This window comes from Callorhinus ursinus, unplaced genomic scaffold (genome assembly GCF_003265705.2).
Source record: "Callorhinus ursinus isolate GAN/ISIS: 27379988/994484 unplaced genomic scaffold, GSC_fseal_2.0 scaffold10, whole genome shotgun sequence".
Lineage (NCBI taxonomy): Eukaryota > Metazoa > Chordata > Mammalia > Carnivora > Otariidae > Callorhinus > Callorhinus ursinus.
The window spans coordinates 34888120-34905772 of NW_027397072.1; the positions used below are offsets into that span (position 1 = coordinate 34888120).

A 17653-nucleotide genomic window follows, 5' to 3' on the forward strand; every position below is an offset into this window, starting at 1 on the left:
TCTCTTCCAGGAAAGACTATGTTGTCAAGATTAAGTTACAGCCTCATGGCCCTATGAGTGAGCCTCGCTGCTGACTAACTCTCTCACTCATTTTCCTGCTGGAGATGTTTTTTCTTCGTGAACTTTCACTGTTTCTGAATACTTTAAACAAAGAAAATGACCGAAGGCAGGAAAAACATCGGGGACTTCTTAACCGATGGAGCCTTTTACAGGCTTTATTATGTAACGGCTGCTTTCGTTTTGTGAGCACCAAAGGAAGTTGAAGAAATCTCTTTCTTCTTGAGCATTTAACTGCCAAAGAACAGTGAGACATGGCTTCACGTGGGCAGCAACGCTCACTTTAAAACTCCAGTTGGAACGCGGAGTGTGTGGTAAAACAAAGCTGCCTTAAGGAATCTGGGTCTTAAAGTGTTCAGTGATTTGGGCAGGATTGCAGCATGAATTACTGTATTTCGTCCCTACGGAAATCAATTCTTTGGAATTCCCTTACGGGGCCTGGTCTAGCGACAGAGGAGTGTGACAAATAATGGGGCCCCATGCATGCTTTCCCATAAGGATGCTTCTCTCCGCCAGAGCTTTGGCAGGCGGAAGGAGGAGAGATGAGATCCTTGATCTAGGCGCCTACCTTGCCTGCCTGTGGGTCTGTCACGCTGACCTCAGTTTGATGACCTGAGGCTGCAGGAAGCAACTCGAGCACCCACCGTTGTTTCTCCAGCCCAGTGCCTTGGTTATACAACCCCGACCCGGTTTCTCCAAGGCCACTCAAGTCCTGAGGACCATCAGACCGTGAGTCAGAATCACTGCACCATTTCCTCCTAAGCTCCTTCTGGTTTAGTTTACACCTCAGCCCCTTCGGTCTCTTTCTTGGGGTCCCCAGGCCCTGCATGGCAGCTTTTGTCTCTCTCTTCCTTCGGGGCCCTGGGTCCTCGCGGCGGTTTTCGCTTTCCGACATAATTCCACGGGATTGCCCGCGCCAGCCCCTGCAGGCCCTGCCCCAGCTCCTCTTGTCTCTGCTTTTCCTGAAGTCGGCCTGCTGCCTTTATTGCTGCTTTTTCTGGGACACTTCAAGTTGTGGAAAGAGGTGGTTTTTTTTTTTCCCCCTGTGATTATAGCTCTTTCTTCCAATTTTGACTAGTCTGGCGTCTCTCTGATTATAGCTCATTAGGACTCCTGAAGTTAGAAGGCACTGTTTTTTTATGCTGCCTTGTTTTTATTTTTTAAAATAACATGCATTATAACTTATTTTTTGGTTTTTTTGGCTTGGTTTTTTTTTTTTTGAAAGATTTTATTTATTTGACAGAGAGATACAGCGAGAGAGGGAACACAAGCAGGGGGAGCGGGAGAGGGAGAACCAGGCTTCCCGCTGAGCAGGGAGCCTGATGCAGGGGCTCAATCCCAGGACCCTGGGATCACGACCTGGGCCAAAGGCAGACGCTTAACTGACTGAGCCACCCAGGCGCCCCTATAACTTATTTTTGCAGGGCAGTATAAAGATGAAAGCAATCATAGTGATGAGTCCCACAGTCCATACAACCCCAACAGCATTAAAAATAATAGTCATAAAAGTCGTGAATATGTGGGAAGAAAATAAAAACAATTTTAAAAAGGTATAAAAGGAAGAATAAAAACTTCCCATTCTGCCCGAGTCCCTCCCCCCAAATATAACCACTCTTACTATTTTTTTATTCTTGGTACTACATATTTATGTATGTCCTTTAACAAAATTTTATACAAAAGTGGTCTTACTATACTTATTCTGCATTTTGCTTTTTTTCACCCAAAATGCAACCTTAGAGATCTTTCCACATGTGCACTGCAGATATACTCCCTTCTTTTAATGTCTGCAGAGTCTTTGTTAGAAGAGAAAGTGCCTTCCAAATGAAAGGCACTCAATTAATGTAATTCCTGCCCCCTTTCTGTCCCTTTACATCTTCTACTCCCTGAGGACAGAGTGACTTATCTGGCTAACAAGCTTGGAAGAACAACCTAGACATGCTGGGTTCAGCTCTGCCCTTTCTGCTTAGCACCAAGTTACCTGTAGGGAGTGTGCCTCTGCTGCCGTAGAAGTAGGCAGAACTAGGTGAACGGCTGCTCGATTCTGGGTTTCAGTGGTACGAAATGTCTCTCTCATTTAATGTGAGATTGCGTCTGGTACCTCATCCAACTTTGTCTTTTATCAGAGTTATTTAAGCTTTCATCTGCCAGTCCTTTGTTTTATTTTTCAATTCGTTCAGAACTAGAGCAGGGAAGAAGGCTGCCATTTGTTGGGCCTACCTAGGGTCCCCAAATATTGTTCCTTATTTAGATATATCAAAATGTATTTGATCAGTTTCCTAATGATGAATATTTAGGTGGTTCCAGTTGATGGCTTAAACAGGCAACACCTCAGCGAACATCTTTATGCATATACCTGGGTGTACTTTTTGCAAGCACATCAATGGGTAAATTCCTTACACTATAAGTGCTGGGTCAACAGTATGTGCCATGGTGTCCCAAATAAAGATGGGAGAAAAAGCCTCCCTGGAAAGGAGGTACCAAGATAATAAACTAATAATCATAATGGCAACAAATAACATTGAGTTATTTCTTATTGTGTGTCAGATTCTGGGCTAAGCACTTCGTATATGCTAATGTTTTTTGATCCTCCTAACAACTTTCTGACCTAGTGACGATTATTCACTCCATTTTACAGTTGAAGATCCTGAGATCAAAACTGTTAAATGATTCACCCAAGGTCACAAAACTAATAACTGGTGGAGATGGAATCCAAGACCCTGTTTGTGTGATTGCAGAGCCTGAACCTCTGACCACCTGACTAAAGGTGTTTGTTGCCTATGACATAGAGTGGGTGGTAGCCTGGTCAAGCACTTGAAAATGTGTGAGGACCATTGATTCGGGGCTCAGCTCATACATGTATACATATATAGTAGAGGGACTAAGAGTACAGAATCTGCAGCCAGGCTCTGTGGGTTCAAATCCCAGCTTGGCCTCCAACCAGCTGTGTGATAAACATCTAGCTTTCCTCATCTGCAAAATGGAGATTTTTAAGAAAATTAAGTTATTCAACATTTGTCAAGCACTAAGAACACTGCCTGGTATAGAGTAAGGCCTTCATAATTGCTTAGGGTTTTTGTTTGGTTGTTTGTTTTTAATTTTTATTTTTTATTTAAATTTAATTAATTAACATACAATGTATTATTGGTTTCAGAGGTAGAGTCAATGATTCATCAGTCTTTTTTTTTTTTTAAAGATTTTATTTATTCATGAGAGACAGAGAGAGAGAGAGAAGCAGAGGGAGAAGCAGGCTCCCAAGGAGCAGGGAGCCCGATGCGGGACTCGATCCCAGGACCCCGGGATCATGACCTGAGCCGAAGGCAGACGCTTAACCATCTGAGCCATCCAGGCGCCCAATGATTCATCAGTCTTATATAATACCCAGTGCTCATTGCATCACATGCCCTCCTTAATGTCCATCACCCAGTTACCCCACTCCCCTCCCCTCCAGCAACCCTCAGTTTGTTTCCTAAGATTAAAAGTCTCTTATGGTTTGTCTCCTTCTCTGATTTCATCTTGTTTTATTTTTTCCTCTCTCCCCCCTAGGATCCTCTGCTTTGTTTCTTAAATTCCCCATATGAGTGAGATCATACGACAATTGTCTTTCTCTGATTGACTTATTTCACTTAGCATAATACCTTCTAGTTCCATCCACACCGTTGCAAAAGGCAAGATTTCATTTTTTTTGATGGCTGAGTAATATTCCATGGTATATATATACCACATCTTCTTTATCCATTCATCTGTTGATGGACATTTGGGCTCTTTCCATAGTTTGGCTATTGTGGACATTGTTGCTATAAACATTGGGGTGCACAATTGTTTGTTAAATAAAATGCAAGTATATGTAATAAAAAGTGAAAGTCCCCCTTGTCCTTAAGCATCTGTCTCCACCTGACCCCATTCAATCCTACTTCTCTCTTTAGGGGTTAATTGTTAGTGTCCATTCTTCCAGACTTTGTTTTGTTTTGTTTTTCATATGTATTTATCTTTATACATACATAGTTTTATTTGTGTGCCTATGCTATTGGAAGAGTACTTTACCATAGTGATTAATAAATGGACACTGGAACAAGACCATCTGAATTCAAATCCCAGCTCATCTACCTGCCAGCTGGATGACCTTAGACAAATTACATAACCTCTCTGAGATTCAGTTATCTCCACAATACGGAAAAAGCCAGTACCTTCCTTGTATGGAGACGAGATGAATTAATATATACAAAGTGGTTTTTTTTTTAAAGATTTTATTTATTTGACAGAGAGAGACACAGCGCGAGAGGGAACACAAGCAGGGGAGGGGGAGAGGGAGAAGCAGGCTTCCCGCGGAGCAGGGAGCCCGATGCGGGGCTCGATCCCAGGACCCTGGGGTCATGACCTGAGCCGAAGGCAGATGCTTAACGACTGAGCCACCCAGGTGCCCAATACTAAGGGTTTTTTTAAAGACTTATTTATTATCTATTTTAGAGAGAGTGTGTGTGTGCACAGGAGGGAGGGGCAGAGGGAGAGGGAGAGAGAGCTGAAGTAGACACCATGCTGAGGACAGAGCCCAATGTGGGGCTCAATCTCACGACCCTGAGATCACAACCTGAGCTGAAACAAAGAGTTGGACACAACCTACTGAGCCACCTAGGCGCATCTATATATACAAAGCTTTGAAAACAATGTCTGCTGCATAGAAACTCCTCAATAAGTGCTAGATCTCATAATTATTCCTACCTACGTTGTACTGGAGCTTCTCTCTCCCTTGACAATACATCTTAGGGGTTATCCCGCAGCAGTACATAGAGATATACCGCATTTTAAAGTCGGTTAGGACGGTGTTCCTTTGTACAACCACCAGGTAGTATATTTAGATGTGTTCTAATTCAGGTTCTTTCTAGCATGCAGCCTTTTGTCATCGGAAAATACAGAGTCCTGGAGCCAACCAGCACTAGCTTCACCAGCCATCCGTATATTTTACTTCTTCTACTTAACAAACATGTACAGTGCTTACTGCCTGTTACACAATGCCCTAATCACCTTCAAAATGGTAACTCATTTAATACTCATTAGGGTGCTTCTAAAGTAGGGGCTACTTAGTCCCCATCTTACAGATTGGGAAATCGAGGCACAAAGAGGTTAAGTCACTTACCCAAGACTGCAGGGCTAGGAAAAGAAGGGCTAGGACTCCAAGCCACACAGTCTGGCTCCCAAGTTCATACGCTTGACCTCTCTGTCCACACTCTGCACCTCTCGTCTCTGTTCTAAAATCCGCAGCACGACTTCAGCAAGACCCTGAGCCTCATCATGTCACATTTTCATCCATATTGTGAGTGGGAATCCAGCCTCTTCGGAATATAATGAGGAGCATCCAAGTGCTCTAAAAGGACAACCTGATGGCTACATCAACGAAACTCCTTAAATTACCAGCAGCCGGCCTTACTAAGGACTGTTCAGACAATAGCCAGCCCCCGTTGAGAAAGCCCTTCAAGTGATGATACCAGCACTCGCCTTCAGAGGCCCCAGGTCTGGGCTCTCGACTCTGCCTCTCTGTGCCACGCTGGCCTGCTGAGCAAACTCACAATGCAGGTCAGCAGACAGCCTTAAAATAAACAAATATGTTTGTGTTGTGCCCAGTGATGGAACAGTGCGTATCCAATTAGGTAGTGCAAAACTCATGCAAATAATCTTTTCTTTTTCCGATTCCTGCTGCATATGAGTCTTTCACAACTGACTTGGCCAACTCAAATTCCTAAAATGCTGAGGTTCAGAAAGTCTGGTCAGAAGTTTGCTAGTAAAAAATGAAGTCCTGCCTCCTCTGTCCTCCATCACTGCCCCCATCCCTACCCTCAAGCTACTTTAGCTTTCAGACATGTGGATACTATATGCCTTTTTCCTTAAAGATATGGGTGAGATATTTCTTTTGGAGTATGTCCAAACAATCTGGAAAACCCATACTTGATATTAGCTACAGGAAGCTTATTAAAAAAAAAAATACCCACGAGGAACAAGAAATAAAATTAGGGCAAACTATGGGCCTACCCTCTTTAGAAATCAGTATATCTTTCCAAATGGCAGATTTTCTAAAACTGAATGGGTTTTTTAAATTTTTTGGCTTTGTTAAGGAAAAAATATGTATACATACACTTGAAATTTAATATTCTGGAAAGTACTTATTTTAAAGATAACAGTTTAAGTTTTCATCTCAAAAGTTATTGCTCATTCTAACATACTAAAACCTGCATTTTTGGGTGCCTGGGTGGCTCAGTTGGTTAAGCTACTGCCTTCGGCTCAGGTCATGATCCTGGAGTCCCAGGATCGTGTCCCGCATCGGGTTCCCTGCTCAGCAGGGAGTCTGCTTCTCCCTCTGACCTTCCTCTCTTCTCATGCTCTCTACCATTCTCTCTCTCTCTCTCTCTCTCTCTCAATAAATAAATAAAAATCTTTAAAAAAAAATAAAAACCTGCATTTTCCTTTTATAAATAAACTTCTATCTCTGAGTTCTGTCCTTATAGAAAGAAAGTACGTAGGGCCAGTTTTCTACCCATCCCAATGCTTAAGTTTGCCTCAAGGAGCTTCCTGTTCTGTTCCAGCGGTGACGTGTTGCAAGCAGACCTGACAAGTGCAGACAGCTTGCTGTACCCTTTGAGCTTGGGCTGTGGCTCTAGCCCATGCTGTTTTAGGAAATAAGGTGGAAGATAGAGAATGGGGGGAGCTCTAATGGGAACAGGAAACAGGGCCTTCTCGGGGACTCCTTTCTACTCCTTTACTCTTCATCACACCATTGAAGGGGACAGAATGTCTCTATCACCTCTGCCTAATTCAGTTCCTTTCACAGGGGGGTCCTTGAGCCTCAAGATGGGACCACGGGCTCATCTTACCCTTAATTACAATGCATAAAGCTGGAGATTGGATCCAGGAAACTATATCCTGGCAGAAATGCTAAGACCAAAGACAGAAGCTTATTGAAAAAGACGTGATCCATTTGCATTAAAAATATCAAACCACACACAAAGAGATTAATTGCCATGCCCTCCTATACCAGTATCATCTAGTGGAAACTACTCTAACCCCTAGTTCCTGCGAAAGAAAAAGTTAGGTCCAACAGTCATGTTTTGTACCATGTGATCCAGCTCTCTGTTCTCACAGCTGATTGGGCAAGAGGTGGGCACCTGATTCAAGGACAGTCAATCCATAAATTGGCTAGATTCCCTTGACCTGTAGCCAGGGCAAGGGAAGGGCAAATCAGAGTCCCTTTCGCAGAGAGGTGGCATGAAAACAAAGAGCGACGTTACCAGTTAGTGGCAGGGCAGAAAGGAATATGGCTGACCTATGTTTCTAATGATGAAATGCTGTGAACACTTACGAATTTCTATGGGTGAGGCCTGTAGTACCTCCTCAAACTGAGGACTAGCTTTTAGCACTGGTTTCTCTGAAGCCAGCCCATTCTGGTTCCTGATCTTGGGTTTCTGAAAACTCCCATTATCTTATCATGTATTTTTCTTAACATACTTGAGCTAACTGGAATGAGTGCCTGATACTTGTAGCCAAAAAAAAAAAGCCAAACTAAAGCACTATCAAAAAGCCAGGCAAAAGTGAGCCAAAATAAAGGGGACTGAGGAATCGGGAAGGTCTAAACTAGAAGCAACAGGAGTAAGCCCTGCATCGGGCTCCCTGCTCAGCAGGAGGCCTGCTTCTCCCTCTCCCACTCCCCCTGCTTGTGTTCCCTCTCTCGCTGTCTCTCTCTGTGTGTCAAATAAATAAATAAAATCTTTAAAAAAAGAATGCTCCAGAATTAGATAGTGATGATGGTTGCCCCGCTCAAATAATAACATCTTTAAAACCACACACACACATACACACACACACACACAAACACAAAGCCGTTTTTTACTGGGGATAGTATACCTCTGTCCGGATTGTTGCAATGTCTCATGTCCTCTGTTGATGGTCAGAAATAAGAAGTGGGAGGGGTGCCTGGGTGGCTCAATTAAGCATCTGACTCTTGATTTCAGCTCAGGTCATGATCTTGGGGTTGTAGGATCGAGCCGCCATCAGCCTCCGAGCTGGGCATGGGGCCTGCTTGAGGTTCTCTCTTTCTCTCTCTCTCTCTCCCTTCCTCTCCCCCCCGCATGCTCTATCTCTTAAAAAATCAAGAACCTGAAATCTCAAAACTGCTATTCTTTTTCACTGAAATCAAGATATGATAATGCGGTGTTCTGTGATGTTTTAAAACAAATGACTGTGAGAATTTGCTATCAACAATGTATTTTAGAGTTGCCTGGTTGGCTCAATTGGTAGGGCATGCAACTCTTGATCTCAGAGTTGTGAGTTTGAGCCCCATGTTGGGTATAGAGATTACTTTTAAAAAATGTATTTTATTTGGTAACAAAAATGCCAAATTCCCAAAGTAACAGAGTACACTCAGTTTTGAAGAAGTCCAATAAAGTTTGACAAAATCAGTCTCTGCACTCAGTGTGGAGTTTGCTTCTCCCTCTCCCTATGCTCCTCCCCCTGCGCGCGCTCTCGCGCTCTCTCTCTCTCTCTCTCTCTCTCTCTCTCTCTCTCGCAAATAAATAAATAAATAAAATCTTTTTTAAAAATAAAAACTAAATTAAAAAAAAAAAGAAAGAAGAAGTTGGGGCCCCAGCGCCTGGGTGGCTCAGTCGGTTAAACATCTGCCTTCAGCTCAGGTCATGATCCCAGGGTCCTGGGATCAAGCCCCGAGTCAGGCTCCCTGTTCCGTGGGGAGCCTATTTCTCCCTCTCCTCCCCATTTGTGCTCTCTCTCTCTCTCTCTCTCTCAAATAAATAAATAAAATCTTTAAAAAAAGAAAAAAGAAGATGGGGCCCCAGGACTTGGGTCAAGAGTACCAGAGGAGAGCCCCATCCAGGAGGGTGGGGAAGCTCCAGGGCCATGGCAGGCTGAGAGCTAAGGGGAGGGACTGCTCAGAAGGAGCCCCTGGAAGGGGTTCTACAAAGGAACTTTAGAAACATGATATCTGATATCCACTTTTAAGTTTTCTTTCTCTGCACTGTAATTCCCTTATGCAATCCTCAAGACTTCACAGAGTTTGTTGAAACTGCAGGCTTATGTTCGCCGTGTCTTGGGTAATAGAAAGAAGGTTTTCACATTTCATGGTAAGGTAGATTAGAGGGTGATGGCCAGCTGGAAAAGCCATTATGAGATGTCCACGGGTGATTGGGGAAGAGTCCTAGAGCAGGTGACCAGCAGAAACCAGCATACATGGTGGAATATGTAAACACTTTCTGGAGATCTCAGAAATACGTGGAAAGAGGACTGGACTTGCTGCAGTCATATGAGATGGAGAGTAGAATCAGTATATGTGAAGAGAAGCAATCTAATAAGGCTGGGAAATCTGGAGACTATCTCCCTTTCACTCTCTCTCTCTCTCTCTCTATAGATATATAAAACAAATGTGTGTTGTGTGTATGCATGTGTGTATATTATATATCTACATTGGGTTTATAGTACATACTTTTTCACTTTATATCATGAGGCTTTCTTAGTATCCTTAAATATTATTCAAGAACATAGTAAGTATATAATAAATAATGGCCTCTTAGTGCCCTATGGTGTGATTATTCCATGCTTTTTTTAACTAATTCCAATTACTGGACTTTTTTTTAGTTTTTCACTTTTGTAAATAACACTGCAGTGAACATTCTTATGTTGTCTTTTTGCATATTAAAAAATTAATTCTGGGGCACCTGGGTGGCTCAGTTGGTTAAGTGTCTGACTGTTGATCTCAGGGTTGTGAGTTCAAGTCTTGCACTGGGCTCTATGCTGGGAGTTGAGCCTACTTAAAAAAAAATTATTTCTCACACTAAGTTCTCAGAACTGTATTTTCTGTGGCAAATGTCTTAAATGGTTTTAGGCTTTTGATAGAGATTGACAAATTGCCCATTGGAAAGATCATACCCAGAAGGACTTCATAACCACCATGCCCCCATACCCCCAGAATTGTATGAGTGTCCATTTCACTACATTCTTCCTAGGGCAACTTGCATATTCAGAGGATTAGCTGTGTTCATTTAAAGATGCTGAACATGACAGACACAGACACAAGAAGGCAGTCGCTTGTTACCAAGGGATTTCACCAAGAAAATATGTCTCAATTTCCATGTCAAAAGAATTGCTTTTCTTTATTTTCACAATAGTCTTTCTTTAGCAGGGTTAGCTGTGAGGAAACATCAATATTTCTTACAGAGAGAACTCACTGGATTCCTTAAAGGGGGTTTATTCCTCATTCTCCCCTTTCTACTTTGAAGGCAATGTGAAATAATCCATCTTCTGGTGACATGATTGAGGAAAAACCTTGTGTTCAATTTTCTCAAGTTTACCCCTGTAGGTATTCTGGCTCTAGGGAAATGCCTAATAGGTCTCACATAATATACTTACAGTGACCAAGACTTTAAATATAATTATGGGGAATATTGGTGGGAAAATGTGACTGAGGCATGAGATCACTTACAGGACCAGATTGATTGATCTGATGTTGTCTGTGAGAACGTGAAGGGTTTCAGAGAGGATCTGATGTCATAGATTTGAGAGAAACATCACAAATGATGTGCTCCCATGAACTCTCCTGGCTCTCCCTTAAGTACACCCCTCAATTTAAGGATAACCATGAGCAGCTCAGAGTTCCCGGCACCCCAGGTGGGCAGGAACATATAGAGCACAGTCTATGAGGGAACATCTACCTTGTTGGTGATCCTGCTCTCAAATAGGGAAGTGTGGGTCAAAGAAGATATCTATGCAAGCTGTTCAATTTCTCTGACTTCATGAATTCATGGGAAGTAGCTCTCTGGAAGTACACTAGAACTCTGTTCTGCACCTTAAACACTTGACACCACAACTCCTCCACCGAACAGATAGGAAAACTAAGCAAGAAGGTTAGTTGTATCTCCTGAATTGTAATTAAATCATAAATGAACCTGGGCTAGTTCTTGGAATGCTGTACATTTCCTTTTGTTTTTAACAAAACTGTTGCTGACTACCAAATTAATGCATGTGTACTATATAGAGAGAAAAAAGTACAAAGAATAAAATAAAAATTACCCATAATCCCAGAATTCAAAGATGGCCACTGTTAACATTCTTGTAGCTATTTTTCCAATCTTTTATCCATAGATTTATATACATACAGTCATCTCTTTTATAATCCTGAGGTCATACAGGATTATTTTGTAACCTCTTCTTTTCTTGTAGCAGGTTGCTTTTTATTTTGCACCATTAAAAAAATAAAATTGTGAGGAGACTTCTTGGTAGATACCTCAATAGCTCTGATTATTTCTTTGGGGCTCATTCTTAGAAGTGAAGTTGCTAAGTTAAAGGTAAATCACATTTTAGGGCTTTGGATAAATACTACTAACATGCTCTCCAGAAATGTTAACCATCTTACACATCTATTAGCGGTAAATAAGACTACCTGTTTACCTGCCTCTTCATCTATGCTAAATAGTATTTAAAAAAAAAATTTTCCCGGGGCACCTGGGTGGCTCAGATGGTTAAGCACCTGCCTTCGGCTCAGGTCATGATCCCAGGGTCCTGGGATTGAGTTCTGCATCAGGCTCCCTGCTCGGCGGGGAGCCTGCTTCTCCTTCTGCCCCCCCCTCCCCCTCTGACTCTCATGAATAAATAAATAAATAAATAAATAAATAAAATTAAAAAAAATTTTTCCCAGTTTGATTTCTGGCAGATGGTATCAAATATTCTTGTTCTTATACAGAATTATTGGTGATTTGTATTTCTTCCTCTGTGAAATGTCTGCTCCTGTCCTTAGTTTTGCCTATGTTGCTTGACCTGCAGTTGGGCCAACTTGGTGAGCCTGGTTTTCTGCAAAATCCTGGATGACTGGGACTGGCAAGTGCTCCACACTGACGAGAAGATGGCTTCCCCACACCCTTGGTCCTGGGAAGCTCCCTGGGGGCGCTTCCATAGTAATGGCTTCTTGCTTTGGTGAGTGGCCCATCTTATGCCATGGACTGTGTGTACCTGGGCCACATCTTGCCACACAGGCTGGTGCAAAAATGCTGCCATTTTGAAATGAAAGTTTTAGGTCTGAGGTAATCTCATATCATTTTCATTCATAGACTACCAGATTCATAGATTCTCCCAAAACTTCAGCCTTCACAGTTTACATTGAGGGGACATGGCTATGGAGGCCTTATCTGGAAATGACCATTCAGTTAAGTGCAGGCCCCCAAGTACCCAAGAATGAAGAACCCCTCCTGTGCTAGGAGGACATTAATGATGACCATGATTGGCCTATGCAACTGGAAACGCTCTGCTATTACAGACCATTCATACCTTGATCAAGCACTCAGTGTGGGCAAAGCCAAGCTTCAGACTAGAAGGAGGATGAGGAAAGATCCAAAAAGCTTCCTGACCACCTACATGAGGGCCCACAGACGTGCACACCCATGACTTCTGTTTGCAAGCACATGCACATGAAATTATCAAGAAAAGAAACTAAAGGGAATGACATGATTAAAAGCAAATAATTTTATATTTCTTCCTGTCTTTCTCCAAAAATAATTTCTGACTGCCTAAAGGCAAATTAATACAGTAACACCCATATAGCTTACTCCTCTGATGGACCTATAAAAGGTACTCAAAGACTACCTCCCTAAAGTCTGCAGGCAAAAAGGAAACTGCTTCTTAAGTACATTGGAAAGTCTTTATGTGCTTTAATTACTCCCATGAAGAACCATACACTCAGGGTGGGAAACCTTCAGGCCTTTAATCTTATTATTATAGCCCAAGTGTTTCATTGTACTTAAGAACCACTTAGACTTCTTACATTTCTAGTTACAATTTTTATTTATTTGTTTGTTTGTTTGTTTTTTAGGATTTTATTTTTTGTAAGTAATCTCTATACCCAACATAGGGCTTGAATTTACAACCCCGAGATCAAGAGTGCATGCTCCACTGACTGAGCCAGCCAGGCGCCCCTATAATTTATTTTTTAAACTTTTTTTTCATTTTAAACAAGAAGTTTATTTAAACAACAAGACGCTTGCCTTGAAGGGAAAACTATCTAGGATTCATTTCTTTTAGAGTAATTTATCCCTACTTAAAGACAGATTGCTCTACATGTAACAGCTACGTACAAAAAAGTTATAAATTTGTCCTTGGTTTTACAATGATAAATGAAAAACATTAAAATTCTCCAATCGAGCAAGGTATGCAAGGATTTTTATGTTGTTCTTTTTTTGTTAAACACTGAGAGCAAAATAACTTACTAGAATATAAAGATAAGAGCTGACTGAGCATGCCACTAATGGAGAGAGGGGGTATTTTCACAGAAGCAGTATTTTCCCCCATCCCATCTCCATTTGATGTCGATCAAAACATACCATTGGCCATTTAGTTAAAAAAAAATGCAATATGCTTGTGCACATATACAGTTACTTTATGTACAATAAAGGAATGGGGAAGGGGAAAATGAAGGAATAGAGAAAACTATACTGTAGTAGTCAGGATGTGGTGGAACCAAATTGCAGCTTTCTAATTGAGAATGTCTTCTTGGTCTGGAGGAACAGAGTTCTGGAGTAAAGTAGCAGGTTCCCTTTTTAGTAGACACCTCCTGTCTGCTGCTGGAACACATCGATTGTATCTTCATCCTCCATTTCCAACTGGCAGGTGTGTCTGTTTCATTGATGGCTGCCCATCAAATCGGAATCTGATCTGCCTCATTGACAAACCCTGTCGTTCACAATAGGCTTTCATTAGTTTACTAAGTGGTGTATGTCTCTTAATCTTAAACTGCACCACAGAACCATCCTGCCCCGCCACCTTCAAATTAATATGATTGTTGTTCTCAGTCTTGACTCCTTCCTTGGGCTTTTCGTCGGCCGTAGCGAGCGCCAGAGTCTCCTCAGCGGCCGCTTCACAAAAGAGGTACCGGGTCCGCACCGAACGAGCGCACCTATTTTTTAAACTTTTATTTTTATTTATTTATTTACTCATTTATTGAGAGAGAGTGAGAGAGAGCAGGGCTGGGGGAGGAGCAAAGGGAGAAGGAGAGAGAGAGAGAGAGAATCTTAAGCAGGCTCTACTCCCAGTGCAGAGCCCAATGGAGGACTCGGTCCCACCACTGAGATCATGATCCGAGCAGAAATCAAGAGTTGGATGCTCAACCAACTGAGCCACCCAGGTGCCCCTATTTTTTTAAATACCTGTTCTTTACTCATAGACTTCTGACATCTGGAGAGAGAAAAATTTAAAATAAAATAAATCTTATATTTTATGTTTATTGTTATTTAAATCAGAGGCCATTTTACCTGTAGGCTTTTATGAGATTTCTTTACGATGTTTTGATACTATATTTGGTCATTTGGTTACTAGATTTCAATTCTGGTGTTTTAAAGGATCATAGAGTAGTGAATATCTAAAAATGTGCAACTGCGGTATCATCTGATAGTATACCTGATATTAAGTTTCTAGTTAATCAGGCTTAGTTTTATCAGGTCATCTACAACAGCTTGTTGAGGTTCTACTGTGGTATGAAAATAAATATGGATGAGTAATATTGGACTTGCCTCTGAGTGGGACATAAATTAGTCCAAGAAGTATTATTTTTTGAGGACAATAAGAAATTAATATGGATGATAAATTGTTATCTAAGGAATGGTCATTATATTAGCTTGCAGTACAAACAAAGTGAATAGTGGGTAAGGGGGATAGTAGTGTGGGGTGGGGAGGAAGCAACTAGTAGGTAACTACTGGAGAGTCTAGGAAATCAGGTTCTCCAGCTGAAGGAGGAAGGAAGAGAGAAGACTTGGTAAGGTACCCCCAATTCTAGAAATGTGCCCCTTTACCATTCTTCAGCTCAAGTTAATCTTCTGCTCTTTTTTGTTCACTCAACAAATATTTATTGAGCACTTTCCATATACGAGGTACTTTCCTAGGAGCTCGAAATAACAGCAGTGAACAAGACAGACAAAATCCTGCCAAACTTCTTTAAACGTTAACCCGTATTTTCTCTTTCTGCTTTCACACCACCCTCTTAGTCTTTCTCCCCCTACAACCTGATATCCTTCCCACCATCATGATAAAACAGCTCTCTAAAGACCAGTGACCTTCTGATCACTGTGTCTAGTGCCCCTTTCTCAATTCTGTTCCTTGGACTCTAGTATTTAATATCATCTGATATCTGTCATTTTTTAAAGCCTCAGCTCCTTTGGGTTCTGTGATATGGCACTAGGTTGTTTTTTGTTTGTTTGTTTTTGTTTATTTATTTATTTAGATTTTTAAAAAAATTTTATTCATGAGAAACAGAGAGGCAGAGGGAGAAGCAGGCTCCCCACTGAGTAGGGAACCTGATGTGGGACTCGATCCCAGGACCCCGGGGTCATGACCTGAGCCGAAGGCAGACGCTTAATCGACTGAGCCACTGAGGTGTCCCAATATGGCACTGTTTTGTTTGTTTCCTACAACTGTTACTTCTTCCGACTCATTCTCTTGCCTCCTAAGTAAATATTGGTGGTCCCTCAAGTCCAACACTTTGCTTATTTTTTTTCTCTGTCTCTTAAATCTTCTCCCCTGATGATTTCTCATGGCTTGCATCTTTGGCTCTATTTAGAAAAATCCTAAATCTATATTCCCGGACCCAGCCCTCTCCTAAACCCTAGTCCCACATTTCAAACTGTGTGCGGGAAGCTTCCATCTGGGCATCTGAGCATGATGCTAGCACAATGTGTTTAAAAGTGTTTGTACCACTCAGGGTTCTCAACTGCAAACAACAGAAACCCACTCTGGCTAAGTCACACAGAAAATGAATTCACTGGGAGGATATCAAGTGGCTCACTGGGTAGACAGGGAAGCCAGAGGACCAAGCATGGAAAACGGGCAGGAACCCAGGCAGTCTGGAGCACGGAGAGCACAGCCAAGTTCACCCCACAGGAGGAGTCTGTTGAGGACGCTGCCCTGGAGCTGGCTGTCCCCCCATCTTCCCCCTCCCCCACAATCAGTGCTGGACTTCAGTTTCTCAACCTAACTTCCAGTGTGATACTTAACTGCTAGTTTTTGTGTTATTCCCCCCAATTTAAAAAGCTGAGCTGGGGCTTCCAATTGGTCTAAGTCATGACAAAAATGACCTCTAATTCCCCTCAGCTTCCCACAGAAGGAAAGGAATTCTGATGCAGGCCAATGAGATACGGCAATTAATCACTGTATTTTATTTTCTATAATCACCTCATTTCTTAAAGTTGCCATTTGCATTTAATGCTGACATCATTTTCTCCATCACTAGGAACTGCACCTCAAAACTCTCCTTTACCTCTTCCTCTCCTTCAGCTTCTGAGGCAGTCATCCAGGTCTGTGAGGGTTTTCTTTGTTGTTCATTCATGTGTTGTTGTTTCCCTTCACGCTCTTTTCTTCTTGGACCTTTCTGACCTCCCTCCCCTGCAACAGCCTCCTAACTGCATTCCCCACTTTCGATGCCTCCTCCAGTTTATCCGCCCACAGGTTAATTTTTCTGTGACAACACTTTGATCATATCGCTTGCTGCTAAAACTACATTGTTGATAGATGTCTCAGCCTGGCATTCAAAGATCTCCACAACAAAAATCCCAATGAGAATAAGAGGTAAACTGGTGCAGTGAAAAGAACTTGACCCTCAGATGCAGACTAACATGGGTTCAAACCCTGATTGTCCTACATTCTAATTGTATACTTCTGAGACTCATTTTTTTGGTCTGAAAAAATGGGGGTAATAAAATATATCTCCGAGGGCATTTGTAAGTCAGCTCTTTGAAAGTCAGAATGGTGTTGCTATAATTTGCATTTAGGTTGCAACATCAACTCACAGATGCTTATAATGGACAATATTCAATTACAGACCTGTCTGATTCAAAACCTTAAATAAGATTGTCATCAATGTGGTTTTAGCACAGGCAGGTTGGGATCAGCATTCTACATGTTTTGGGGGCTGGCAATCTAACCATCATTTATAGCATTGTTCCTGATTTCAAACAGCTGACTTACAAATGACCTTTTGGAAATATTTTATTTGCAAGTAGAGAACTTCCTGTGTTATTCATTTTGAGAGTTGAATTTCCCTGATTGGCTGCTTTCCACTATAACATTGCTATTTTAAAGTATTTCCCTGCAGAATTTCAATTTTGTGAGAAGCTGCTATGAATTCCTTGTGGGGAAAAAGTGTATAGTTATGGTGGACAGATGAAAATTATCAGTTATCATTTCTAAGGTTTGCCCAACATCCAGTAAATGTGGTGAAGCTCTAGCACGTAGAAAGAAATTTTGAATCAGTTCTACAATCTCAAGCCCCACTTCATGGCATAAATCTTAGGTTGGCATTGGAAAAACTTAACTCTTCAGCCCACACTTGTTCTCTTTTCTCTGCTTGTCACGAATGTCCCCATTAGAGCTATCAACAATAACTTGCATCCACATTCATTCACTCACTCATGCGTCCACCTCCCCCTAAGTGAGGCATGTTTGGTGATCCTCACAGGATAGATTTCATTTGCATAAACTCTTGCCAAGAATTTACAGGACTATTAATTGCTCGATTCTTTTCTGAGGTCTGTAAGTCTGGAAAGTCTTAGGTGAAAGATAACAATCATGC

At 41.8% G+C, this 17653-nt stretch overlaps 1 long non-coding RNA gene and 1 pseudogene across 6 annotated transcripts in view; one reads left to right on the plus strand and one right to left on the minus strand.

The window, feature by feature from the left end:
- LOC112820987 (uncharacterized) overlaps nt 1-17653 on the plus strand; it is a 61866-nt gene that overhangs the window by 39692 nt on the left and 4521 nt on the right. For 5 of the 6 annotated variants that reach the window (XR_003207310.2, XR_003207311.2, XR_012379710.1 and 2 more), the window contains one exon: nt 11-3210. This is a non-coding gene — a long non-coding RNA (uncharacterized lncRNA). Of the gene's footprint in view, nt 1-10; nt 3211-11868; nt 12019-17653 lie in introns of those variants that run through there. The other variant, XR_012379712.1, reaches the window with a different exon arrangement.
- LOC141373536 (small ubiquitin-related modifier 2 pseudogene) lies at nt 13071-16375 on the minus strand (annotated as a pseudogene).